The 27,354-nt window shown below is 37.2% G+C and overlaps 1 long non-coding RNA gene across 2 annotated transcripts in view; it reads right to left on the bottom strand.

Moving 5' to 3' along the window:
• LOC140833124 (uncharacterized) overlaps positions 1-8,752 on the bottom strand; it is a 75,118-nt gene extending 66,366 nt beyond the window's left edge. The window contains exons 1-2 of one of the 2 annotated variants that reach the window (XR_012118297.1): positions 8,668-8,752; positions 7,475-7,680 (exon numbers count right to left, since the gene is read on the bottom strand). This is a non-coding gene — a long non-coding RNA (uncharacterized lncRNA). The other variant, XR_012118296.1, reaches the window with a different exon arrangement.
• Positions 8,753-27,354: the final 18,602 nt, after the last annotated feature.

The following is a 27,354-nucleotide window of genomic DNA, read 5'->3' as shown; positions in this document are numbered from 1 at the left end:
GAGTCTCAAGTATTTCTTCACGCAGAAAGAGCTGAATATGAGACAAAGACTACGATTGTGAGATTAGCTACCATTTGGGGAAAGCTAATGTTGTGGCAGATTCCTTGAGAAGAAAAGTTGCAGTCGTAGCACAGTTGTCAGTGCATAGATCTCTTAAGTCAGAAAAAAGAGGTTTGGTTTAGAGGTTTATCCTAAGAGCAGGGCTCCTAAGCTGTCTAATCTGACAGTCCAGTCTTCTTTGTTAGACCGAATCTGCAGAGGTCAGCCTTTGGATGAGCAATTGCAGAAGTGGAGACTGAAGGATGAAGCCAAAGGCAGTGTACTCTACACAGTGGTTGATGGTATTGTGAAATACAGAGGGACAATGTGGGTGCCTAGTGTTGATTCGATCAGAGAAGATATTCTATCTGAGGCACATGCATCTCCATATTCCATCCATCCAGGAGGTACCATAATGTAGAAGGATTTGAATCTTTTGTATTGGCAGCCAGGCATGAAGGGGGACATCCGCCGATTCGCATCTGAATGCTTCACTTTTCAGCAGGTGAAAGCAGAGCATCAGAGGCCACCAAGAATGCTTAAGATAGTCTCTATTCTTAAGTGAAAATGGAAGAATACCACCATGGACTTCGTTATTGGTCTGCCGAGGTCAATCAGAGGATCCAATGCCATTTGAGTTATAGTGGATCGACTTACTAAGTAAGAACATTTCTTGCCAGTGAAGACGACTTTCTCCAACACTCAGTATGCAGAGCTCTATATTAGGAAGATAGTCCGTTTTCACAAGATTCAAGTTTCTATTGTGTCTGACAGGGACCTGAGGTTTAAATCGTCCTTCTGGAAGAGTTTACACGCAGCCATGAGGACGAAGTTGCTATTCAGTACTGCATTTCACCCTCAAACAGATGGCCAGTCTGAGAGAGTGATTCAGATATTGAAAGATTTGTTGCGAGCTTGTGTGATCGATTTCCATGAGAATTGGGAATCAAAACTACCTCTAGTGAAGTTTACCTACAACAACAGTTTCCAATCATCTATAGGTATGCCTCCCTATGAGGCACTGTATGGAAGGAAATGCAGATCGCCGATTCATTGGGATGAGGTCGGTGAAAGATCAGAACTTGGTCCAGAGATTGTTCAGCAGACTGCAGATGTGATGGTCAAGATCCGAGATAGGATGAAGACCGCTCAGAGTCGCCAAAAGAGTTATGCTGACAAGAGGAGGAGAGATCTTGAGTTTGCTGTGTGGGTGATCACATCTTTGTGAAGATAGCATCTATGAAGGGTGTTATGAGGTTTGGGAAGAGAGGCAAGCTCAGTCCGAGATTTATTGGACCGTTCGAGATTTTTGACAGTGTCGGGACACTAGCTTATCGTTTAGACCTACCGTCGAATCTAGCCGGTGTACACAATGTATTCCATGTTTCGATGCAAATCCTTCGCATGTTTTGAGCTATGAACCATTGCAGCTTGCTCCGGATCTGTCGTATGAGGAAAGACCTGTCCAAATCCTAGACAGGCTAGAGCGGAAGCTTTGGAACAAGGTGACCAAGTTGGTCAAAGTCTGGTGGCTGAATCAACCAGTGGATGAAGCAACTTGAGAGACCGAGGCGGATATGAGGAATCGCTACCCGGAACTGTTTCGTAAGACATAATTTCGAAGATGAAATTTATTTAGGTGGGGAAGGAATTTTAGAGCCCAAATTCAGTACACGTAAAACCCATGCATATATTTAAATTATTAAATTATTTATTTAAATTTAAAATAGTTTTAGGAATGCATGATCTATGAGTTTGCTTTATTTAAAATATTTATGTTTATGTGATGCACGTTAAAATGTTTTCTTGAGTTTTATGTTTCAGGCGATTATTTGATACGAGATCGAGGAAGATAGACCGGTGACGATTTTGGCGATTTTTAAATGTGGTTTTTATTTTAGTTAGGATTGGAGAATTTTAAATGATTTATTTAGATTCTAAGCATTCTTAAAGCCTAATTTATTTATTAGGTGATTATAAGATTTTAAACTCTTAAAATTTTTCAATTGTGCCATTTATTTTAATTAGGGAACTTTTGTAAAGTTCGTGTGGACTAACATTTTTATTTAACATCTTCTTTATTATTAATTAAGCACTTTCATTCCCTAATTAACCACACTTACATGACACACACACTCAAAAAACTCTTTGGCTTCCACTCCTTTTCTTTTGAAGAAATAACACACACACACACACACACAAATTCTTTGGCTTCTGCTCCTTTTCTTTTGAAGAATTTCTAGGGTTCCAAGCTTTACCCCAGTAGCCCTTCCCTCTTCAAATTTTCCCAGAAACTTTACATTCAGATTGTAGCAAGAAATCGAGTCACAAATCGTTCTGGATCAACCCTCGCACTCATTCCTCTTCGGTATCATCGTTTCGGTAACTTTAAAGATCAAAGGCATGTATAATCTTTTATTCAATGCATCGATCTTTTCATAGTAGATATTTGGATGTATGTTATGCGTGAAAATTTGTTTACTATGTGCAAAGTTTGAGCAAATACGTTTTTGAAACGATTTCGAACAAATTTTTAGATCTCAAAAATTGTTTTTTCTGTCATTTCAAGTATTGTGTGATTTCGATTGGTTTTTTGAAAATATTTTCCACATAAAAATCTTAGTACGTTGCGTTATTTTCGATTTGACAGTAAATTTGTAATTTTTGGACAAGAAAACGAGTGAGATTTAACCTTTTTTGTATGACTGCTCAAGGAAAGGTTTTTTTTAGAACACAGAACAATTGTTTACTGTCAATTCGAGTGCTGCGACTTTGTGGTCGATTTTCTGGTAATGCTTTCAACATATGAATTGTAGTACGTTGTGTTATATTTGATTTGACAGTAAATTTGTATTTTTCTGATAAGAAATGAAGGAGATATGATTTTTGCCGTGGCATCGCACAAGCTGTGAAAATTTGTGCATGTTCTTCGCGTTTTCTCAAGTTTTGGTTGCAGGCTTCGTTGGGATCTTCTGAATCTTGCTGCTTTGGTTAGGGCAGCATGACCAGAGCATTCCACAAAGTCCTCGACATTTTTAAGTATGTTCGACGTGAAAAGAATTTTTTTTTATGTTTTTGATGTATGCTAATTGTCTTGTGACCAAATTATGCATGGGTTTGGAAGTCGGTGAACGTTTCTGAGGACCTCTCCACCCTGGTAAAGCATGACCGAGTTTAGATCAGGATTGGAAAGAGATAAAGCCTGACCAGGGACCAATCCACCCGGTAAAGCATGACTGTGGATCTCATGTATGTCGTAGCGTATTTTTCCTGCCAGCCCAATACTGTGGTTTAGTCTGATCAGGCGCACTATGTTATGAGTCACTTGCTTTGAAACCTATCTCAACGCAAAAATTACGAAGTTTATGCATGTTCAAGTATGTATGATGCAAGTATATTTACGAAAAGTTTTACGATGATGGAATGTCTATGTTTATGTATGTATGTTCAAGTTTAAGTATGTACGCTCTACTTTTAAGTTGCATGTGATTTTATTACGTATTACTTTTTATCTCCAGTTTATACATGTTGAGTCTTTAGACTCACTAGACTTGATCGATATAGGTGAGGACGAGCATGAGGAGACGAGGGGTGGGGACCAGTGAGCCGGCTTGGACTGCGTAGGAGGCTAAACCCGAGGACCGCAAATGTTTTAAGATTTTATGTATAACGATTTTAATAATCTGACTTTTACTAGATTTTTCACGTTGTTTGAACAAGTATTTTTAGAAAAATTTATTTTGTGATCTTTTTATGCCAAATGTTTTGGATGAACAATTTATCTTAATCGAAATTTTAAGGTTTATTTCATATCTAAGAAATTTTTTTATTTTTCCGCAAATTTTAAAAATAGTATAAAAATATGGTACATTACATAATAGATCAGATAGATCACAAAACTTAAAATTGCATCTACATATGAGTCCATGTGCGTAGGGATTATCTGCTAGAAACTACCACCAACCGCTTCTTCCCTTCTGTTTGGTCGATTAACCAGCCTTGTGCCACTGGACCATCTCCACCTGAACAAGATTCCATGTGCTTAAGTCAATGCTTTTAGACAATATATTCACAATTCTCCACCTTGTCTCGCGATTGGCCCGAGTGCTACTCGCCATTATGTGACCTTAGTCTAAGGACCTTCCAGCTCTTCAACATCGATCAATCTTAAACAATGTTGAAGCTTTTCTTTTGTGATTGATTTTGTTAACATGTATGCTGCATTGTCATCAGTTTTTACCTTTTCCTGCTCGACATCTCCTTTTCCAACTATTTCTCTCACAAAATGCAATTTCACATCCACATGCTTAGTTCTCTCATGAAACACTTTGGTTCTTTGTTAGGTGAATTGCGCTTTGACTATATCACAACAGCCTTAATGTTACATCTTGAACTTCTAGTTCAGCAACTAATCCACGTAACCACAGAGCCTCTTTAATTCCTTCTGTAATGGCAATATATTTGGCCTCTGTATTTGACAGTGCCACCACTGATTGAAGGCCTGCTTTCCAGCTGATAGTTGTTCCGAACATTGTAAAAACATATCCAGTTGTAGACTTCCTAGTGTCAATGCACCTATAAAGTCAGAATCCACAAAACCGTTCAATGGTTCAGTTATTTCATTGACTCCACCACAGGACAAACTATACCTCACTGTACCCTTGAGGTATCTCATCACTCATTTGAGGGCTTCCCAATGAGTTTTCCTTGGGTTGGCCATAAATCTGCTCACCATACTTACATCATATGCTAAATTAGGCCTTGTACATATCATTGCATACATTACTGATCCCACAACAATTGCATAAGGTACCTTAGTCATGTAATTTCTTTCTTCACTTGTTTCTGGTTTCTGTGATGTAGTGAGTTTGAAGTGTTGTGCTATCAATATATCATCCACATATAACATTAGATATAACATTACACCTGTTTCACCGCGTTTGAAGTATACACAATGATTTCTTGAGTTTACACACTTTATCCTCACTTCTTGATTTATCATTATACTGTATATCCCTTACTTATCATATCCTATGTACCAAATTGTACCATATAGAATGACAAATTAAAAATGAGATCCCAATTATCACGACAATAAAAAATTATAAACATATTTTGTAATATATTTTTTAAGAAATTTTATGAAAATAGCTTGCTTGTGCATATGAAGAAAGGAAAACTTTGGCTTGTGGCTTTTATATTGTTATGCATTCGCATTCACATTCAATCAAAAATACGAAATCTGAATTTTTAATCATATGAGGTGGATTCATATGAGGTGGATGAAAGAATATGATATTTTTATGATTATATCGTGTTTCAACTTTTGTAATATGTTGTCTATCTTAAAAATCATTTTTATGGAAAATATTATGTAACAATATAAAAATAGGAATCCGCATAATTAATTATTAATTTCTCATTATGATAGATGAACATATACATTACATTCGATTATGTGGGTATGTCGTACCGTACCGAAAATTTTATACTGTATATTGTACCGAAATTACGGTATAAGAAAAATTTTATATCGATATCGGTACATATAATTAACATATTGATTATATCGAAATTGTATAGTATACCGATATTTCTGTACCGTAACTTTATATATCATTTTATACTAAAAAAACTTTTTAAATTTTTTATAAATTTATTGTTTAAATATTATATATTTTATATATTATTTCGGTATTCCAGTATATAGCGAAATTTTTAAATTTCATACCGTTGTCATACCGAAAACTGAAATCTTCAATACACTAAAAATTCGATATTTTCGATATGGTAATCTCGAAATACCGAAAAATTCGGTATTTTTATATCACTCCTACATTCGACAAGAATATTTTATGTACTTAAACATACACAAACAACATTAAATAAATATATTTTTCGTGTATTTATAGAATTTAATAACTTTTTTTAATATATATATACTATGAATATAAGATTATCATAACTTTTAATTTTAACATATCCTATTTAAAATTATTAATTTTAACAAAAAATGAAAGAATCAATAAAACTTTTTGGATAATGATAGCATTTGAAAATATTTTATTAGTAATCATAAATTCCGTACAATTTTTTATTTAGAGTCAGTTCATACATTTGTGTAAACAATATAAATTTAAAAAATAGCAAGGTTAGTGAAAAATAAGAAAAAGACAAATCAATAAGTGAAAATAGGAAAAGATTAATAAGAGACGAATTAGTTACAAAATACATTTGAAATTACGATATTGAATTGATAACGACAAATTTCAAGAGAATAAGCCAGGAAGAGCAATTAATAGAACTTGGGTTTCTAACTAGATGGCGCACAAACTAGAAATTATGTGGATACCAAACCTGCTTAAGAATCTACGGGCTCGTGCAAAGATAACAAGTGCTTCAGCTGAGATCATTCTAACATCTTCATTAGCTTTCATTATCTTCTTGATTCTAGCCAGCGGCAGGCTATGGTTCTTAAAGTCGGTTACCTGATCAATGTCTTCATAACATCTAGGCCAAAAAATTTAGAGTTGTTGTTGCAATTGTTGCTGCTGCTAATGATGTATGTGCTGGTAGGCGAGATGATGATGTGCCATCTGAGCTGGAGAGGCAGAAAGACCACCAGCTTGGGACGATTGAATCGATCCAACGGGTGCTGGAGAAGAGGTTCCAGCCATTTGGTTGGCCGGATATGACATCATGCCATATGGCTTCTGAGCAAAGCTACCCAAGACCCCAATACCCGGCGACTGTCCATTTCCTTTCTGCTCCATTACATATTATAATCTTCGGAAATCTTTTACTCTTCAAACTCCCTAAAATCACTCGTAACACATGATAAGCACGACACTCCAAATTTTTAAAAATTTAAGAATTGAATTTCTGATTGATGGCCTTTATAATCAAGGTTCAGCATCACTATACCTTCAGCAACACAGGACACGGGTGTTTCTAATATTGAATAATCAAGATTAGCCACAGAATAATTTTATAATGCTATCAAGAGACAAAATATGAAAAGTGCTTGAAACAAAGACAATGCCCCTGAAGCACAGCAATACGATAGAAACCAACATGAACCCTCAGCGTGATAAAACATTATAAAGCTGCAAGACATAGATAAACAGTGTACTTCCGTGCTGCATAACTTTTAAACCAAACAGCTAAAACGAAAAATTTGCTTGTGATGTAATCCAAATGTAGTGCCAAATCGTAATAGGAAAATGGAAACTAAACAATTCTTTAAGGAATCTGATATTTTCAATTATAGCATCTGTGGTTATGTTTATGTATCTTATCTCATATACATTGGCAAATTCAAATGGGTAAAATAAGGTAGAATTATAAACATATATGCACACCCCCTCAAGAAAATATACACATCTCTACAACCAAGGAAAAGATGAAGGATAAAACAGTGTTATGATTTGCAAACTTGTGGAACATGCTCGCTTTTCTGGAAAACTAGAATGTAAACAACAAGAGACCTCAACATTTCTAAATCTCAGTTTGCATCTCATTCTTCACAGCAAATTAAGTATTATAGAACTTAAAATCAAAGAAAAACTTTCCACAAAGTTCATAAGGCCAGGCCAATGATGCTTCCGTAAATTCTCACTCCAAAGACAGATTGCTTCAGAGCTTCAAAATGGAAGTAATGGATGGGAATAGAACTAAAGATTACCCATTTTATCCTTTGTTTCCGAAACAAACTAACATACGATTAATTTCATAATGCAGTCATGTCACTAAGAATACTTCAACCGTGTCTCGCATGCAACCACGCTCGTTAATGCACCACCTCATTTACGAAAAACTGTTTGTTCAAAGTGTTAAATGCTAGCTAAACATTTAACTGCACGTTCCACTTATAAAGCACTCGAAACTGTTCTCTTCGTCAAAATTTCTTCAAGAACCACGAAAGCAAATTTATTTTCTACAAGTAGGACAAATATTTGGAAACAACTATAAAAAAAAAGAACAAAAATTTAAACTATAGTCAACCAAGGGCAAGAATAAAAAGGAGGAACTCTATCCCCAGGAACTAATCATGACAAAAAAAAAGGTGAATATCATGCCCCAGGTCCAATCCTGTGCAAACCACGATTGTAGAAAACTAGTCAAACATATAGCAGCAAATTCCGATTTAAGAAAACTAGTTAAAATGGAATCAAATATGTGCATCTAAGTTCCAATTATCAAGTTAAGGAATCACACCTTATACCTATTAATAGTAAAAAATTTCCCCCAGGTGTAAATAACTAGGACTCCTCACTATCTTGCAGAAATTAAAACTCATCTCCATGCTCCATGTCTCTTCTCGCATATAAATAATCATACCAAAAATTCAATTCACTGTATTTTGCAAGCATGTATAAGTACGTACTATCATAGAAAAATAACTTACAATGGGTAAACAAAAAAAAACAGAATCAAAGTAGATAAAAATCGAAAAAAAAAACCCACAAATACAAATACAAATAGAGAAACAACCATACTTGAGCAAAAAATAAAAATCAAATCTGGAACTTTTCCAGCAATAAAAATATCTGAACGAGACATAAAACAATAACTTTCAAAAAAAATTTGTAGTTAATCCAAAGTCAAGCAAAAGGTTAGGGCTTGTACCAATCAGTTGAAGTTGGAATCTGTGATTGAATTGGGGCCTCTGAAATTAATACCCAATTTGAATCCAGCTGCATTTATTATTTTTTGTTTTAATTGAAGCACCTTCGGATGTCAAAGTTTGATTTATCAAACTAGATGCTTTGTGAATTACTCAGAATAACCCTACTCATATGCATTTTTAAATCAAATTCAAAATATATATGTACCAATATTATGCATTAAAGATATCACTAGAACACTATAGTTAGAGAGCAATAAAGATATCACTAGAACACTATATTAATTTTAATTTATGTGAAGCTTATGGATGAGACGACGAAGAACTAATCAGTTGAAAGATAAAGATAACATAATTAATTTTGATTGTTAATTCATTTTGATACAATTATGTCACTTCTCGAAGTCAGGTCCGTGCTTGCACTATTACACAATGAACTTTTATAGAAACTAACTCGTATCCGTATTTTCTTTACGAAAATGATTAACACAAGTTACTTTAGGAGTCCATTGAAATCGCTAGAAACTATTTAAAAGTTTCATTTTTAATCAATGTGAGATGACGATAATATATTTTATAATGGTCCGAAAATTCGTGTTTGAAAATTTGCGGAAAAATTTAAAATTTTCTTTTTTAAAATAATTAAAATGCCTCATTCATAAAATAAAATGATAAATCAAGTTAAATCTTCAAAATAGGAGCGGAAGAAATTATTGTTTGCAAAATAACAAGTTAAAGTAATCCAACAACTGATAAAAATGTTTGAGCATAAAAATGGTAATTGCTGAAAATGAGGTCCTCGGGTTCCACTACTGCGACCCAAGATGGCTCACTGGTCCCCGCCCTCGATCCCGACCTCATCAGTACCTACAACAATCAAGTCTAGTGAGTCTAAAAACTCAGCATGCATATATCGTAAATAACGAGTAAATAATATAATAAAATTGCATGGGAGTAAAAATATCATGTCATGAGGCATAACGTAAAATATCATGTCATGATTAATTATAATACGTGCATAACTGAACTTAAAATCATAGTGAAAATGTTTGCTTCTTGGAGCCCTGTAATGAAATAGCATGTAATAATTTTCTGTTGAGATTATGTTCTACACATGTGGCCCCATGAACGGCACTGAACTGAACTGACCGGTAAGTGACCACCGGGTGAATTAATGTTCGTCTGATCAGACTAATGCCACAGTATACTGGGTGGAACTGAACTGAACACCAGGTGATACAATGATCCCATGATAATGAAATGACCACAAGAAATATTGCATAAATCTCAAAAAAATGAATATTTTATATTTGTATGCACGTAATATAATTAAATGGCATAATTAAATATCCTGTATTATTTACCACATGGGTTGGATCGTTCCCAGGCTCGCTGCGACCTAAATTTAACATGAGAAATATGCAAATGATTTTCTTGACCAAACTTTGTAATTGAATCCAAAAAATGAGACAATTACGCCCAACGACTTCGTATTTAATCATGACTCCGTGTCAACCCGAACCAACACCGAACCATCATTTAGTAATGATTAAAATACACTTAAAATGATGAAATAATGTTCCTAAAATGGTAAGAGCCAAAAGTTTGGTGAATGGAGGCCAAAACATGAAACGCTCTTTCGAGAGTCAATTTGGCACATCGCATCGTAATTTCTCGTACGACCTCTAAACTTAACCGAATCACAAACGGCCAAAAACATGACCTTCCTAACTCAATGAGGCGCTGTCCAGTCCAAGGCCATAGGCTAAAAGCCAATCAAGAACTCAAACGAGCCTCTGAACCGATGCAGCAAGTTGTTGCCCAGAAATTCCAGCAACCACACTTGTGCTTACATTGCTTCGTTTGTGAGACTATTGGCCATTGGGACTTGCACCACCGACCAGAGCCTCTTCCCAACATCCTAAGGTGTGGCTTGAACCATGGCTAAGGGCCCTAGACCAACCACAATCCAATCCAACCCCTAGGACAACACCAAGCTTCAACCGAGAACTCAAAATCTGTACTCTGATGTTTCTGAAATTTTATTTTGTTGCTGTCATGCATCGTACCAGTGGCCATATGGTTGACAATGGCTTGATCTAGACATCATGGGTATGGTGTTGACCAGGGCTAAGGGCCAGAGGCCAACCAAGGTCCACTCCAAACCACCAAAAACCGAGGGACACATGCAGAATTCAAAAGGGCCGAAGGGGAGGGGCTGTTCTTGTTTCTTTTATTTGAAAACCGATTCCACCATGGACCAAGCCTCAAAAGGGCGACTTGGTCATTTCTTAGACATGATAGGGAGGTGTTATAACCATGGCTATAGGCCCTTAGGGCAGCCAAGATCAGAAACTCTCCCCTTGACAGCAAGGTGACAAAAAATCGAACCACAAGTGACACTAGGAGGGAGTTGCTGTCATATCCGATTTCCAGCATGCATGGGATTGAAATATTGGACCAATATTATCCTAACATGTCCTAGTACATGTCTAGATGCAGCCTTGGGAGCCTGGACATGAGCCAACTGCCTGAAACCACACAAACACAGAACCCGTGAAGTATGAAAGAAATCAGAAAATCTGCACATGAATTTTCGAAAAATGCTTCTTATGTATTTCGGTTTTGCTTCAAAAAATCATGAGTATGATATTTTAAAATATTAATATGGCTTGATTGAGGAGTGAAAGAAATATAGACATGCATTGGTTTCGTTTTGAAAAGAAAACGAACGAATATGACGACGCGGCGCGGAGGAGACGGAGTGATCTTCTTTTCTTGCTTCTATTCGATTTCCTCTCTTATTTCTTGCTATGAGGCTCACGATTTTTACTATGAATATGCTCTGAATTTCGGTGCAAGGGAGAGGGGGAAATGATTAGGAGAATGAAGGGGAGTTGCAATATAAAAAGGGTTCAAATGGCATGACCAAGTCTTGTTCCCTTTGAATTGTTGGATGAGGAAGTGGTTCGATATTCAAAAGATATTTGGAGGGATAATGGAGGCATGACCGATTCTTCATTTTAAAACAAGGCAAGGATAATGATTTATTATTAATTAATGGTGATTAAAAGTGAAAGGGTTATCATACTAAGAAATAACAAAGGGTAAAAGGTGGTGAGTTGTCAAAGAAATGTTATAACACCTAGGGGGTGGCCGAAATTAGGTTATTAAGTGGAGGGGAAATATTGCTTAGTTAGTGTATTTTAAATCTTTAGAGCCTTACCTATCCTTTAAATAATTTAGTGAATTAACACATTAATTATGGAACCTAAATGAACTTATTTCCTACTTACCTAAAGTTACTTAAATAATTCCTTAAACATCTTTTTACCTTAAATTAACTTACTATAGCTAAAATAAATTCTGAGAATGTGTTCTTAATATTAAATTTTATCTCAGAACTCAAACTCCAGTCCAGCCTCACTTAATTAACTGATAAGATAACAGTTAAACTACTGCATAAAATAATTAACTTTAAAGAAAAAGAATTTAAATTCTCATGCAATAAAATCATATTTAACACTAGAATTATGCATGGCTTATACGTAGTCTAATTTACGGGTTCTACATATTTAGTAGGAGAAATCGAATTCATTACTATCAATCCAATTTTCACATAGTCCTTGTTAAAAAAATTTTCAAGACTATTCTAGCTGGCCTCCGCAAATATCAAGTACACTTTGCAAAAAGTAGCATCCCAAGTTATGGTATGCAAGCTTAAAGGCCCTGACCTATCTTTATCAATTTTTCAAAAATTATTAATTAATTACTTATTATTAAGTTGTATTTCTTTCCATCTTGAAATTTCATTTCCAAGTGACTATTATCATGACCACTGTAAGCCCGAGGTTTTGATTCTATTAATCTGATATGATTTATTGATTATGAATTGATGTGATTATAATCGGGCTATCACGGGACCAGAGTGGCCAAAACTTGTGAAGGGTGCACGTTTTAGACATAATTGTTGGCGCCCGAGCGGTAGGAAATGACCGCCCGAGCGCCAGTGTTTAACAAGAAAAGTGCTCGGACAGAAAGTATGGCGCCCGAGCGGTAGAATATTACCGCCCGAGCGCCAGTGGATATCAAATATAATTCTCGGACAGAGGGTTCCGCGCTCGAGCGGTAATGATCGACCGCCCGAGCGCCGCCTGAAAGTGGTAAAAATGATGACACGCATCTTTTCATGAAATGGGATGTATATATATATATATATATATATATATATATATATATATATATATATATATATATACATTAAGCTATTCGTTTCCTTCACAATCAGTAGCAAGGAAATCGAGAAAGGTCAGAGAAAAGTTGTGAAAAATGCTTACGCCTTTATATTTTGATCCGTCCGTCTGATTTTTAATCTGACTTCAGTACTGTGATCCTCTCGTTGACGGCTACAACTTGACGTAAGTTTTGTTAAGTTTTGACATGTCTTGAAATTATATCATTGTCAGAATTGAATAGGATTTATATATGATGTTCTTGATATGTTAGACATCATAGAATCGAAGTCAGATTAAGAAATAGATTGATTATGGAATTGTTATGAATTTTAGGGTATATTGAGTTATACCGGACAGATTTGAATTACTATTGGATTACGAATTGTATTGGACGTGGGTTATGGATTGTAACTGTTATCTGGTGATGTGGTATTGACGGGGATACTGAGTTTGTACTGTTATGCCGATGATTTGAATTAAATCAAGCTTAATCAGTTTCAGTGTGGAATTGAGAATGAAATATTGATATTAGTATTCTCGATATGTCGTTTCAGATTTACAGAGACAGTCTTGAGTTCAGAACTGATATTCTGCAAGCCGAGACTACAAACGGAAGGTATAAGTCAATGTGGTATTGGGAGATCGACTTGAGTCGGTTTAGACTTGAGTTTCCTTAAATCACATACTTTACTTTATTGCATTGATATTTGCATTGATTCGAATGATGTACTTGTTTTCTTGGATTATAGATAGCAGGTATCAGACGAGTAATCTTGTGACAGAAGCGCCTGATCGTGGCGGGATCGCCACGGGCACATTGCACGATGTCACAAGATAGTATCGAAATCTTGGGACGGAAGTGCCTGATAGTGGCGGGATCGCCACGGGCACATTGTACGATGTCTCACGATAGGATATTAGCGATAGAGCTACAGTCTATGACGGTTAGGTCAGGACACCGGATGTTTGGTTATATCGAGTAAATAGAATTGGAATTTTTTCTATTTCGGAATTCGATATAGGAACACCATATTTGGTTATATCGAGTAAATAAAATCACTGTTCCTTCTATTACGGAATTCGATATAGGAACACCACATCTGGAAACCGGGATCCCTAGACTAGGATTGAGTCTAGTCTGAATTGTAGAGTTACAAGCATTGTCGACAGTCTATGATTAATTATGTTCCGGATGTTGATACATATTGTTGTTACTTGTTACATGCTTTATATTTGTTTATATGATTGCATGTTTCTTGATTTATACTGGGATTTATTCTCACCGGAGTTATCCGGCTGTTGTCTTGTCTGTATGTGTACATGACAACATGTGGGACAGGTTCAGGGTTGAGAAGATGAAGAGAGAGATCGTGATTAGAGTGGAGGCTCCGGACTTGGATTAGAGATAGGGTTGGACACTTGATAGTAGCTGTTGAACCTTAGTTGAATAAATGTATGTGATACAGGATATGTACTTTTATATACTGAGATGTATATATGTTTTATGTCACTACGTTCCGTATTTTAAAAAAAAATAATTAGACCCTGTTTTATAATTGATCAATTAGTCCCAATGATGATTAAGAACTTGATTAGCGTCCGGGTCCTCACAACCACAATACATTATTATGCTGTGAAAATAATAGTAATAGTAATACAATGCAAAAATTTAAAACTATATTTTAAAAGAAACTTACAATTGCTAAAAGTTATGATAACACATCACCTAAGCCTTGCCCATGATCTCCTAACACATGTATGTATATTTTAAAGTAGTATATTTGGTCTCACAACATAATAATAGGGTATTTTTAGAAATGATACAAAATTTCATTAGAATATAAAAATAAAAAATGGTCTGTATTTTTTAACAGCCGCAAAATCATACAACTATCTAGTAACTCGTAAAATAATCATCCTTTAGGAGTCCATTGAAGTCCTTTTTTTTTGGGAGTGATTTTTTAAGTAACTTGAATTTGTTAAACATAACAATATGGGGTGCCTAAATTTCATTTGTACGACACTCCGCAATTGGGGTTGGCGGGATTGCTATAACAATGAATATACACCCAAATCGCACTATTTAACTTTCTCGGGTCCTAAAAATGATATATTCAATTAAAATTTATATATAGACAGAAAAAACCCATTATATATACTGAAGAATGTGAATTATATTTGCAAAACACAAATTGAAAAAGGTAAAAAAAATAAAAAATCACAATCAAGCTTAAATTAGTGAAAACTTTGTCAATAAATCAATCTTGCAAAAGAGTACATCGTATTGTCTAAAAAAATGTTCATTTTCTAACACTTGTATCTTAATTGCACAATATCGTACCTGACGCCCTTCTTGACATGAAATCTAGAAACAAGACGATATGAGGAAAAAAGGTTAGGGAAGCAGTTGAGTGAATATAGCTCAAAATAATAACAACACATGCTTTAGTAATGCGAGAATATATATATATATATATATATATATATATATATATATATATATATATATATATATATATATATATATATTAAGTTTGATGCACATATAAAAAAACCACAAACATCTTATCTCAACTGAAGAATAATTAGCATTTACCTGAACAGCGTGTGTATGTTAGCCGTTGTAAGGAATCCCCTACCACCAAGGCCAAGACACCTAAACAAATATGTTAATCCTTCGATAGTGTCTTTGTTCTCTAAAGACAGAACAAAATCAAGAAAACTCTCGAAATCCATCTCTCGAGCATTACCACCGCTACTTTTTCCACGCCGGACATGCTCATCAAACACTATTTAGAACAGGCCAAATTGTAAATTAATAGATAGAATTAACACATCTGAGTGGGCACATTTGCAAAAAAGCAAAGTACTGTGTATATTAATACTTACAAACTATTACTTGACTGTGTATATTAATACTTACAAACTATTACTTGACTAATTTAAACAAACCTCCACAAGAATCCACAAAAATCTAAAGCACAATTTTCGACCACAGCTTCCATGGAAGTCCAAAGTCCTAACCCAACTATCACAACTCGCATACACTACCTCTTGTCCACCATTCAAACGGAAAAATGACCTTTAAAAAAAAACATCTTTTCATCCTAAAATAAAACGTTGGAGTCCTCCTACTCACTATTTGGCCACCACACCACCTTATTATCTTTGAAAGAAATATTTCAATGCACCGTTTGACCGCCTTACCAAGAACACCTCGAATCAAGTCCTAAGAGGTGTTAACTTCCTCTCTATTTCTTCACTCCAATCTTTATTCTTACAGTTAGAAAATTCGTCCTTCTCAATCTTGGTAAACAATGACTTATGTCATGCATGGTAATCTTTCTGCTTTTGTATGATTATCTCTCTCTCGGCCTACATGTGGAAATATATGCACCTCCTTCATCCCACACATAGCTTTGGACATATGATTAGCCAAACACTTCAAGTGAAAGGGATCGATTTTAGGTGACCGAAAGCGCAACGGAAGCAATAAAATTTTCGAAAAACACATGGAAAATTTCGGCCACCTCTAGTACTAGGTGTAGCATATACAAAAACACAAAAATGTCATACATAGTGTGTTGAGAAATCGTTACCTATCAACCTCTTGAGGTTGATGATGGCTCCAACCGAGATGTAAACAACTTGGCTCTTGAAAGGTTGACCTTCTACAAGCTTCCCTTTGAGCCCACCTTGCTCAAATATTAAGCCCACCACCAACAAGCTAGATCCACTCTAATTTTGCACTAGAAAAATTAGAGCATTTTTCTTTTAGAAGTGATTTCTTTCCTCAACTCTTGAAGAAGAAAATTGAGAGAAAAACTTGGAGAATCCCCCTTGAAGTTTCGGCCATATGGTATGTAATGGGGGGAAGGGAGACTAGCCTTGGAAGTGTAAAAAGTTGTGTTGGCATGTGTGACACATGTCTTGATTATTGAGAAAGTTGTCTCCAACTCTTCACCTCCCCCATGCATGCAATTCTATTTGGGCATGTAACAATTACAAGGCCTATGGACTTTTATTTAAATGTCTCAAACACATTTGAGCCCATTTAAAGTTTACTTGACTTTACTCAAGTCCACTAGTTTAATAATTATTTTTAATTGGACTCTACAAGGCCCAATGCAATTTAATCCAACACTTGAATTAATTTAATTATTTGGACTCTACTAGGCCCACTAGTATTTAATTAATTCAACACTTGAATTAATTTAATTTAGTCCATAATAATGTATATGAAAATCACAATTTTCAAATACATTACTCGTTTGGCCAACTTTTAATTTAGGAACACTTCCTCAAATAAAAAGTTACACTCTCCTTATAGAAGTCATACTTCTATTTTATTTACGCTTACAAACTCCTTTATAAGCCGTTCAACACATTGAACTATTTTACTTCTCAACGGGATCTAGAAAGCCAGTACTTTTGTGGCCCTCAATGGTTCATTGATACAACTAGCCGTGGGTTCACATCTCCATGTGATTCGGACTAAACATGTCCTTATATGAGCATACCCCAATTGCTCCATTCTTAATTATCAACTCCTTGATAAGAATGTCAGAACTCAAGTCTGATAGTACCCACCGAATCATGTTAAACGCCTAGCAGCATCGCTTACTTGATTCCCTAGGTATCAAATGATAGTGCCTGCAAGAACCATTCAATTATGGTTAGCGTACAGTACGGTCCCTTCAACTCATATATCCCGATCGATTCGACAACCATTGGTTTATCGAGAGTTGTCAATGAATCGATACTATGTGTCATGTCGTAGTTGCATCGATGGTGTAATCTATGAAACCCCTTTCATAATTACCACCATACTCTGATCAGAGATTTCAACCTACATACACATGAGAACACATAGGATATCCATACCCGTAGGTAAGCGGTGAATCCCCGACTACAATGCATCGACTCCTATGTGTTTCGACAGAACACCAAACCATGCCACCTGATGACTCCATTCGAGTCGGTAAACAAGTCAAAGTGTAATGCTAGCACATAGAATCTCAATGTTGTCCCGGGTCATAAGGACTAATGGTGTACAACCATAAACTAGGACGTTTCCACTCGATAAGTGAGAACCACTTGGAAAGTCCTTTATGGAGGGTTGTTCAGTGCACTCTAACAGGAGCACCTATCTGCATGATCGGACATCACAATATCCCCTACCAATGAAACATGGTACTCACATCGCAGATACTAGTCTCTAACTCGAGCGGCATATATCCTTCTTAGCGGCGGCCTAATCGACTAGGAACTGTTTAGAATATACAGTATTCCAAATATGAGTTTCATGATACTCATCATATGAGCATCTCATATTCTTTCTACTATTTGTATATTCAAGGACTTTATCTATGCAACTAGCATGGGTATACAGATAAAGAAGTGCCAAAATAATAATTTCAAATATTATTAAAATAAAGATCGTTTATACATAGAGTTTCATTGTGAACACTCGGCCAACAATTGGCTCGAGGGGCACCTACTCTAACAATCTCCCACTTGCACTAGAGCCAACTACCCATATGCTTCAAACCCATCGATTCGCGATGCTTCTCGAACAATGGTCTAGGTAAAGGCTTAGTTAGCGGATCAGCAACATTATCTGCGGAGTCGACTTTGTCAATCATGACATCTCCTCTTTCCACGATCTCTCTGAGGATGTGGTACTTTCTCAATACGTGTTTGGACTTCTGATGAGACCTCGGCTCCTTTGCTTGAGCAATGGCTCCCGTGTTGTCACAAAACACCGAGACAAGAGCAACTCCATTAGGAATGACGCCCAACTCTTGGACGAAATTCCTTATCCAAACTGCCTCCTTTGCTGCAGCTGATGCAGCAATGTATTCTGCCTCAGTGGTGGAATCCGCTGTACTGTCTTGTTTGGAACTCTTCCAAGAGACAGCAGCACCATTGAGCATGAATATGAATCCAGAGGTTGACTTTGAGTCATCAATGTCGCTTTGGAAGCTAGAGTCGGTATAGCCTTCCAATTTTAGTTCTCCACCCCCATAGACCAAGAACAATTTATTGGTCCTCCTCAAGTACTTGAGGATGTCTTGCACAGCTTTCCAATGTGGAAGACCAAGGTTCGATTGATATCTACTCACTACACTTAGTGCAAAAGCCACGTCAGGACGTGTAGATATCATCCCATACATGATGATACCAATTGCAGATGCATATGGAATGCGTGTCCTCGCCGCTATCTCTGCATCAGTCTTGGGAGACATAGACTTGGATAGGTACACGCCATGACACATTGGTATATGTCCTCTCTTGGACTCATCCATCGACAATCGCTTCAGGATGGTATCAATGTATGTGGACTGGGTGAGACCAAGAAATCTCTTTGATCTATCTCTATAGATCTGTATTCCCAATACAAAAGATGCTTCACCCAAGTCTTGCATCGGGAACTTGCTTGCTAACCATATCTTGGTTGATTGCAACATTCCTACATCATTCCCAATGAGTAGAATGTCATCAACATACAACACCAGGAATGTCACAGCACTCCCACTAACCTTCTTATACACACAAGGTTCCTCAGGATTCTTAGTAAAATCAAACTCTTTGATTGTACTATCGAATCTAAGGTTCCAACTCCTAGATGCATGTTTTAGACCATAAATAGATCTCTGAAGTTTGCATACCATATGCTCACTTCCGACAGATGTAAACCCTTCGGGTTGAGACATGTAAATTTCTTCCTTAATATCCCCATTAAGAAAGGCTGTCTTAACATCCATCTGCCATATCTCATAGTCATACCATGCAGCAATGGCTAGCAAAATCCTTATGGACTTGAACATTGCAACTGGAGAAAAGGTTTCCTCAAAGTCAACTCCTTGTCTTTGAGTATATCCTTTTGCCACCAATCGCGCTTTGAAGGTCAATACCTTCCCATCCGCCCCAAGTTTCCTCTTGTAAATCCATTTATACCCTATGGTAACAATTCCCTCTGGTGGATCCACGAGATTCCACACTTGGTTCGAATGCATGGAATTCATCTCAGATTCCATCGCTTCAAGCCACTTGGATGAATCGGCATCAGATAATGCTTCCTTGAAGGTCCTTGGATCACATCCAAGGTTAGGCTCATCATGGCCCTCTTCAAGAAGCAGACCATACCTCATAGGTGGTCTCGAGACTCTCTCGGATCTTCTAGGAGCTTGTATCTCCTCTCTTGGCTCTTCGGGTGTGGGTTCTACAACTGTGAGTGTCTCTCGAATCTCTTCGAGTTCTATCATCTCGCCTTTTCTATCCAATAGAAATTCCTTTTCCAAAAAGGTTGCATTCCTTGAAACAAACACATTTGTTTCTTGGGGATGATAGAAGCAGTATCCAACAGAATTATTTGGATATCCCACAAAGTAACATAAAATGGATCGACTATCCAATTTATCTCCCACTACCTGCTTCACATAAGCAGGGCACCCCCATATTCTAAGATAAGAATATTTGGGTGGCTTACCCTTCCATATCTTATATGGTGTCTTGTCAACTGCCTTTGTATGGACATTGTTCAACAACATTGCCGCTGTCTCAAGCGCATATCCCCAAAAGGATGGAGGCAACTCCGTGAACCCCATCATAGACCGAACCATGTCCATCAAAGTCCGGTTACGACGCTCTGAAACACCATTCAACTGTGGTGTAGCTGGCAGGAGTCCACTGTGAGAGAATCCCATTCTCCCAAAGATACTCTTGGAACTCGGCACTCAAGTATTCACCACCTCGATCCGATCGAAGTGTCTTGATGCTTCGTCCCAATTGCTTTTCTACTTCACTTCTGAATTCTTTGAACCTTTCAAAGGCTTCAGACTTGTATTTCATCAAATACACATACCCCTACCTCGAAACGTCATCGGTAAAGGTGATGAAGTAGGCATGTCCATGCTTAGTGGTGATGCTAAGCGGACCGCACACATCGGTATGGATCAAATCCAATAACCCCTTGGCTCGCTCCACATGGCCCTTAAAGAGAATTTTGGTCATCTTTCCTTTTAGACAGGATTCACAAGTCGTGAGAGTATTAATATCAGACATATTAAACATGCCCACTCCCACTAGCTTGTTCATCCTTCTTAGGGAAATATGTCCTAATCGAGCATGCCATAATTGTGCCGAATTTAGAGTATCTTTTTTGCGCTTGTTTGTTGTTGTTATAGCTTGGACATTGTTAAGTGGAATATCTTTTAATTTTAAGGTGTAGAGATCGTTTTCAAGTTCTCCGGTACCAATTAAACATTCGTTCTTGTAAATGTTGCAAACACCTTTGCTAAATAAACAAGAAAATCCATCTTTGTCCAACATAGAAATGGAAATAATGTTTTTCACCAAATCTGGTACAAACAAAACATCTCTCAAAACAAACTTAAAATCATTGTTCAAATGCAAGTAAACATCTCCTACAGCCTTGGCAGCAACCCTTGCTTCATTACCCATCCTCAAGAAGGTCTCACCTTCCCTGAGCCTTCTACTTCTTCCCATCACCTGAAAATCATTACAGAGATGTGAGCCACAGCCGGTATCTAATACCCAAGAAGTAGAGTTAATTGAAATGTTTACTTCAATATAGAACATACCTTTTCCAGAACCCTTCTGGGAAAGATATTCCCTGCAGTTACGCCTCCAATGTCCTGGCTTCTTGCAGTGATAACAGATGTCAACAGTCTTGTCAGCCTTCACTGGTGGCTGCCACAATGGGACTCGGAGCTTTCCTCTTCAAGGGCACATTCTTCTTGGGACGTGGGAAAGAACGCTTCTTTCCCTTCCCACGTGGATCGGTCTTCGTACCAGATGAAGAACCCACATAAAGAACCGACTTCTCTTTCTTGATGGTGGACTCAAAAGTCACAAGCATGTTCACCAACTACTCAAGGGTCGGCTCCATCTTGTTCATGTTGAAGTTTACCACAAAAGGATCAAATGAGCTAGGAAGCGATAACAGCAACACGTCGGTGGTCAACTCCGAAGGCAACATAAAATCCATGCCAACCAGCTTGTCCATGAGCCCAATCAACTTTAGGCCATGCTCATGGACCGAGGCCCCATCTCGCATGCGCAAAGTGATTAGCTCCTTGACGGTAGCATGCCTAATAGGCCGAGTCTGCTCACCAAAGAGCTCCTTGAGGTGCAAATGAATGTCAGCAGCACTCTTTGCACCCTCAAAACGCCTCTGCATCTCATCATTCATAGAAGCCTGCATATAACACTTGGCCTTCAAGTCATGGTCACACCAATCCTTGTAGGTCTGCAATTCCTCAGAGTGCAGTCAGTCGGAGCCTTATCAGGGGGCGACTCATTTAGTGTATATGCAATCTTTTCCGAGTTCAAGACGATTTTCAGATTTCTTAGCCAAGTGAGGTAGTTAGGTCCGGTTAAGACATGTTTTTCGAGTATGGCAGAAAGCGGATCGCGAATTGAAGACATTGTCAAATAGTACTGAAAAGTAAACAGATAAATGTTAATGACTATTTTAAAATATTTAGTAAGATATAAAGTATGAACTTTAACTTTATAAATGTTTACTCCCACTGTTTTGACATCTTTCACTACCCTCTAGTGAAAACGGGAAACTTTTTTCCTCAGTATGTACGTAAGGTCCAATTAGCGAATTATGATCCCGAATAATATCAGCCAATCACAATTCCTAAAAGGTAGTTTCCAATTGCATCACAATGCAATCCTCTACGTAAACTTTTGTCTCACGTTTGATTAGGACCCAATAATATGACGTCGTTCATCTTTACGTGCCAAGCCTAACCCATCGATATTGAACCTTAATGGACGGTCGCCATGAGTTCCCTCAATAATATGAGCCGAAATCATGGGAGTTCCACGTAGTTCACATCACCATGTCAACGGATGTCACAGCTTTCCGGCACCCAGGGCCCCCCAATAATATGAGCCGATCCCCGAGTACGGGTAGCGTTCATCATGTACCCATTGTCGATGGAAGACATGGAAATTATAAACAAATTTATAATTCTCCTTTTCGGGCATGATATTAATTTTGAATCTTATTCAAAATGAGGGTTTTTAATTTTGAAAGGTCTCATCATTAATTTTATTTAAAAGCTCGCCATGTTTGATCGTATGTTTGTCGGATTCATGCAACTTTGTTATTATCATAATAATAACGCACATTATCATTATTTATAACATATCATGCATATATTATAAACAGTAAACAAACAAGGATGATCAATCGCCCCAGTACTAATGGCCCGTGTGAGCTAAGCACAGGCCCTAGGTCCAATCCTAGGGAAATGTAAGGGATGCAAATGAAACTATTACATTAGCTTCCAATATTTACATGTCTTCGATCTTCATAATCATCATGGCCACCATCTTCCAATCTTGATCTTCCACTATACTAATATTTACAAATAAATATCCATGGCAAATAGGGATACATCTCATGGGGTGGGAACGGGCCATAAACCAAGCACACTTTATAAATTGATAATTATTACAATCATTCAACACAAAATATCCTAGCATACACATAGCAAATTAGGCTTGGGCTTTTGATCATCCTTCATGCATAATATCACATATCATACACCATCAATTAATTATCACAATAATTAATTGATCCAATATTATATATCTTGATCCAATCACTAACCGCCACGATTATAAACTAAATTAACAAAGTATACAAACACCTTTGTCTTCTTTCAAATTAATTTATTTATAACCGAATTTCTTGTAAATCACAATTTACTATAAATAATTAAAGTCCAACTTCAATTATTTATTTTATGAGAAAATATTTGCAACTCTGTAATTTTAAACTTAAGGGCCCAAAAACTCATTTTTCACCAAAAACATTTTTGGCCCATTTAAAATTTCAAAAAATATGTTAGCCATCTCATGGCCCAACAACTTCAAGGCCCATGACACTTTGATAATCCAAAACACTTTTGGAAACCCTAGTGGTCATCGCCGTTGCCGGAGCTCCGTCGCCGGATTCCGGCCAACTTTAGCAAAAATTTTTTTTAATTAAATCATAGGGGGGGTTTCGGGAAGGGGCTGCCCTTGCTGCCCGAAATGGGCAGCCCCTCGGGCAGCCCGAGGTGCCCGAAATGGGCAGCAACTTGCTGCCCAAAGTCGTCCCTAAAACCGGCCACGATTTGATGCAAAAATTTGTCTCATGCGGTTAGAAATTGACCTCAATATAATATCATGTATATGCTACAAAAACTAGTACCCTTAGCTCGGATACCACTTGAAAGGGATCGATTTTAGGTGACCGAAAGCGCAACAGAAGCAATAAAATTTTCGAAAAACACATGGAAAATTTCGGCCACCTCTAGTACTAGGTGTAGCATATACAAAAACACAAATATGTCATACATAGTGTGTTGAGAAATCGTTACCTATCAACCTCTTGAGGTTGATGATGGCTCCAACCGAGATGTAAACAACTTGGCTCTTGAAAGGTTGACCTTCTACAAGCTTCCCTTTGAGCCCACCTTGCTCAAATATTAAGCCCACCACCAACAAGCTAGATCCACTCTAATTTTGCACTAGAAAAATTAGAGCATTTTTCTTTTAGAAGTGATTTCTTTCCTCAACTCTTGAAGAAGAAAATTGAGAGAAAAACTTGGAGAATCCCCCTTGAAGTTTCGGCCATATGGTATGTAATGGGGGGAAGGGAGACTAGCTTTGGAAGTGTAAAAAGTTGTGTTGGCATGTGTGACACATGTCTTGATTATTGAGAAAGTTGTCTCCAACTCTTCACCTCCCCCATGCATGCAATTCTATTTGGGCTTGTAACAATTACAAGCCCATGGACTTTTATTTAAATGTCTCAAACACATTTGAGCCCATTTAAAGTTTACTTGACTTTACTCAAGTCCACTAGTTTAATAATTATTTTTAATTGGACTCTACAAGGCCCAATGCAATTTAATCCAACACTTGAATTAATTTAATTATTTGGACTCTACTAGGCCCACTAGTGTATAATTAATTCAACATTTGAATTAATTTAATTTAGTCCATAATAATGTATATGAAAATCACAATTTTCAAATACATTACTCGTTTGGCCAACTTTTAATTTAGGAACACTTCCTCAAATAAAAAGTTACATTCTCCTTATAGAAGTCATACTTATATTTTATTTACGCTTACAAACTCCTTTATAAGACGTTCAACACATTGAACTATTTTACTTCTCAACGGGATCTAGAAAGCCAGTACTTGTGTGGCCCTCAATGGTTCATTGATACAACTAGCCGTGGATTCACATCTCCATGTGATTCGGACTAAACATGTCCTTATATGAGCATACTCCAATTGCTCCATTCTTAATTATCAACTCCTTGATAAGAATGTCAGAACTCAAGTCCGATAGTACCCAACGAATCATGTTAAACGCCTAGCAGCATCGCTTACTTGATTCCCTAGGTATTAAATGATAGTGCCTGCAAGAACCATTCAATTATGGTTAGCGTACAGTACGGTCCCTTCAACTCATATATCCCGACCGATTCGACAACCATTGGTTTATCGAGAGTTGTCAATGAATCGATACTATGTGTCATGTCGTTGTTGCATCGATGGTGAGAGTTGTCAATGAATCGATACTATGTGTCATGTCGTAGTTGCATCGATGGTGTAATCTATGAAACCCCTTTCATAATTACCACCATACTCTGATCAGAGATTTCAACCTACATACACATGAGAACACATAGGATATCCATACCCGTAGGTAAGCGGTGAATCCCCGACTACAATGCATCGACTCCTATGTGTTTCGACAGAACACCCAACCATGCCACCTGATGACCCCATGAGAGTCGGTAAACAAGTCAAAGTGTAATGCTAGCACATAGAGTCTCAATGTTGTCCCGAGTCATAAGGACTAATGGTGTACAACCATAAACTAGGACGTTTCCACTCGATAAGTGAGAACCACTTGGAAAGTCCTTTATGGAGGGTTGTTCAGTGCACTCTACCAGGAGCACCTATCTGCATGATCGGACATCACAATATCCCCTACAAATGAAACATGGTACTCACATCGCAGATACTAGTCTCTAACTCGAGCGGCCTATATCCTTCTTAGCGGCGGCTGAATCGACTAGGAACTGTTTAGAATATACAGTATTCCAAATATGAGTTTCATGATACTCATCATATGAGCATCTCATATTCTTTCTACTATTTGTATATTCAAGGACTTTATCTATGCAAATAGCATGGGTATACAGATAAAAAAGTGCCAAAATAATAATTTCAAATATTATTAAAATAAAGATCGTTTATACATAGAGTTTCATTGTGAACACTCGGCCAACAGTTGGTTCGACGGGCACCTACTCTAACATCAAGTCCCACATGGCAATGCCTCTTACCTTGTCGATTGATATTAGACAATTCCATAAAACTCCTTCTATTATTAACAAACCTCTGAATAAAAAATACTGCATTGGTGCCCTTGGAATGCTTAAAATTCGGTCATGATTTAGAGTTATAGATGTAATCACAAAGATTTGAACATATCCATCTCGTACACCCAGAATATACTTCCAAAAATACCTATCGATTTACTTATGTCAAACAAACTGAATCCCCCCCACTTTCCAATTTGATTAGGAACAATTTTTGTTCAACTTTAAATTCTCCCTCCACACTAGGAGCAGCAGAAAATCCCCAAAAACCCCTCAATGGCAGAAACCCATCCTATTTGGGACTCTCATGGCATGTTACCTCGAGAAACCCCACTTGCGCATTTTGAAACCTGATACAGGTTCTGGAATAAACGAAACAAGAACTGACTACTTAGGCACGAGGCAATTATTTATGGATAGAATTTTTGTAAGAAAGGTCGGAAATCAGCGGTAATTGGAAGCAGTCAGCGAAGATTGACCGAGAGTGAGCAGTACTGAATGGAAATAATCATGGGTGTTAATGGAGATATTAGAAAGCATAAGGCGATTGAACAAAAGAATTTCCATTGAAGTAAGCTCAAGTCTTCAGACGAGTACAAGGAATGAAAAGGAAAAATGTTCAATGAATTATACAGTAACCGCTTGTAACTATTTATATGTTCCCATGTGTGAGTGTGGTTAACAAGACTGAGAAGCGTGTTTCCTATCCTACTAACGCTTTTAATAGGCCCCCTCAAGATGGAGTGTGAATGTTGTGAACACTCATCTTGGTAAGCAGCATGCGAAATCGAGACGGCAACAGAGACTTAGTGAATAAGTCTGCAAGTTGAAACTGAGAAGAGACATGTAGCACTTTGATAAGCCCACGCTGCACCTTTTCTCGTGCAATGTGACAGTCAATCTCGATATGTTTTGCATGCTCGTGAAACACTGGATTGGAGGCAATGTGAATGGCCGATTGGCTATCACAAAACAGGACTGCAGGATCACTATATGAGATACACAAGTCCTTAAGTACTGC

The sequence above is a fragment of the Primulina eburnea genome, chromosome 5 (genome assembly GCF_022965805.1).
Source record: "Primulina eburnea isolate SZY01 chromosome 5, ASM2296580v1, whole genome shotgun sequence".
In the NCBI taxonomy this organism is placed as follows: Eukaryota; Viridiplantae; Streptophyta; class Magnoliopsida; order Lamiales; family Gesneriaceae; genus Primulina; species Primulina eburnea.
This window is presented reverse-complemented; position numbering and strand designations above follow the sequence as displayed.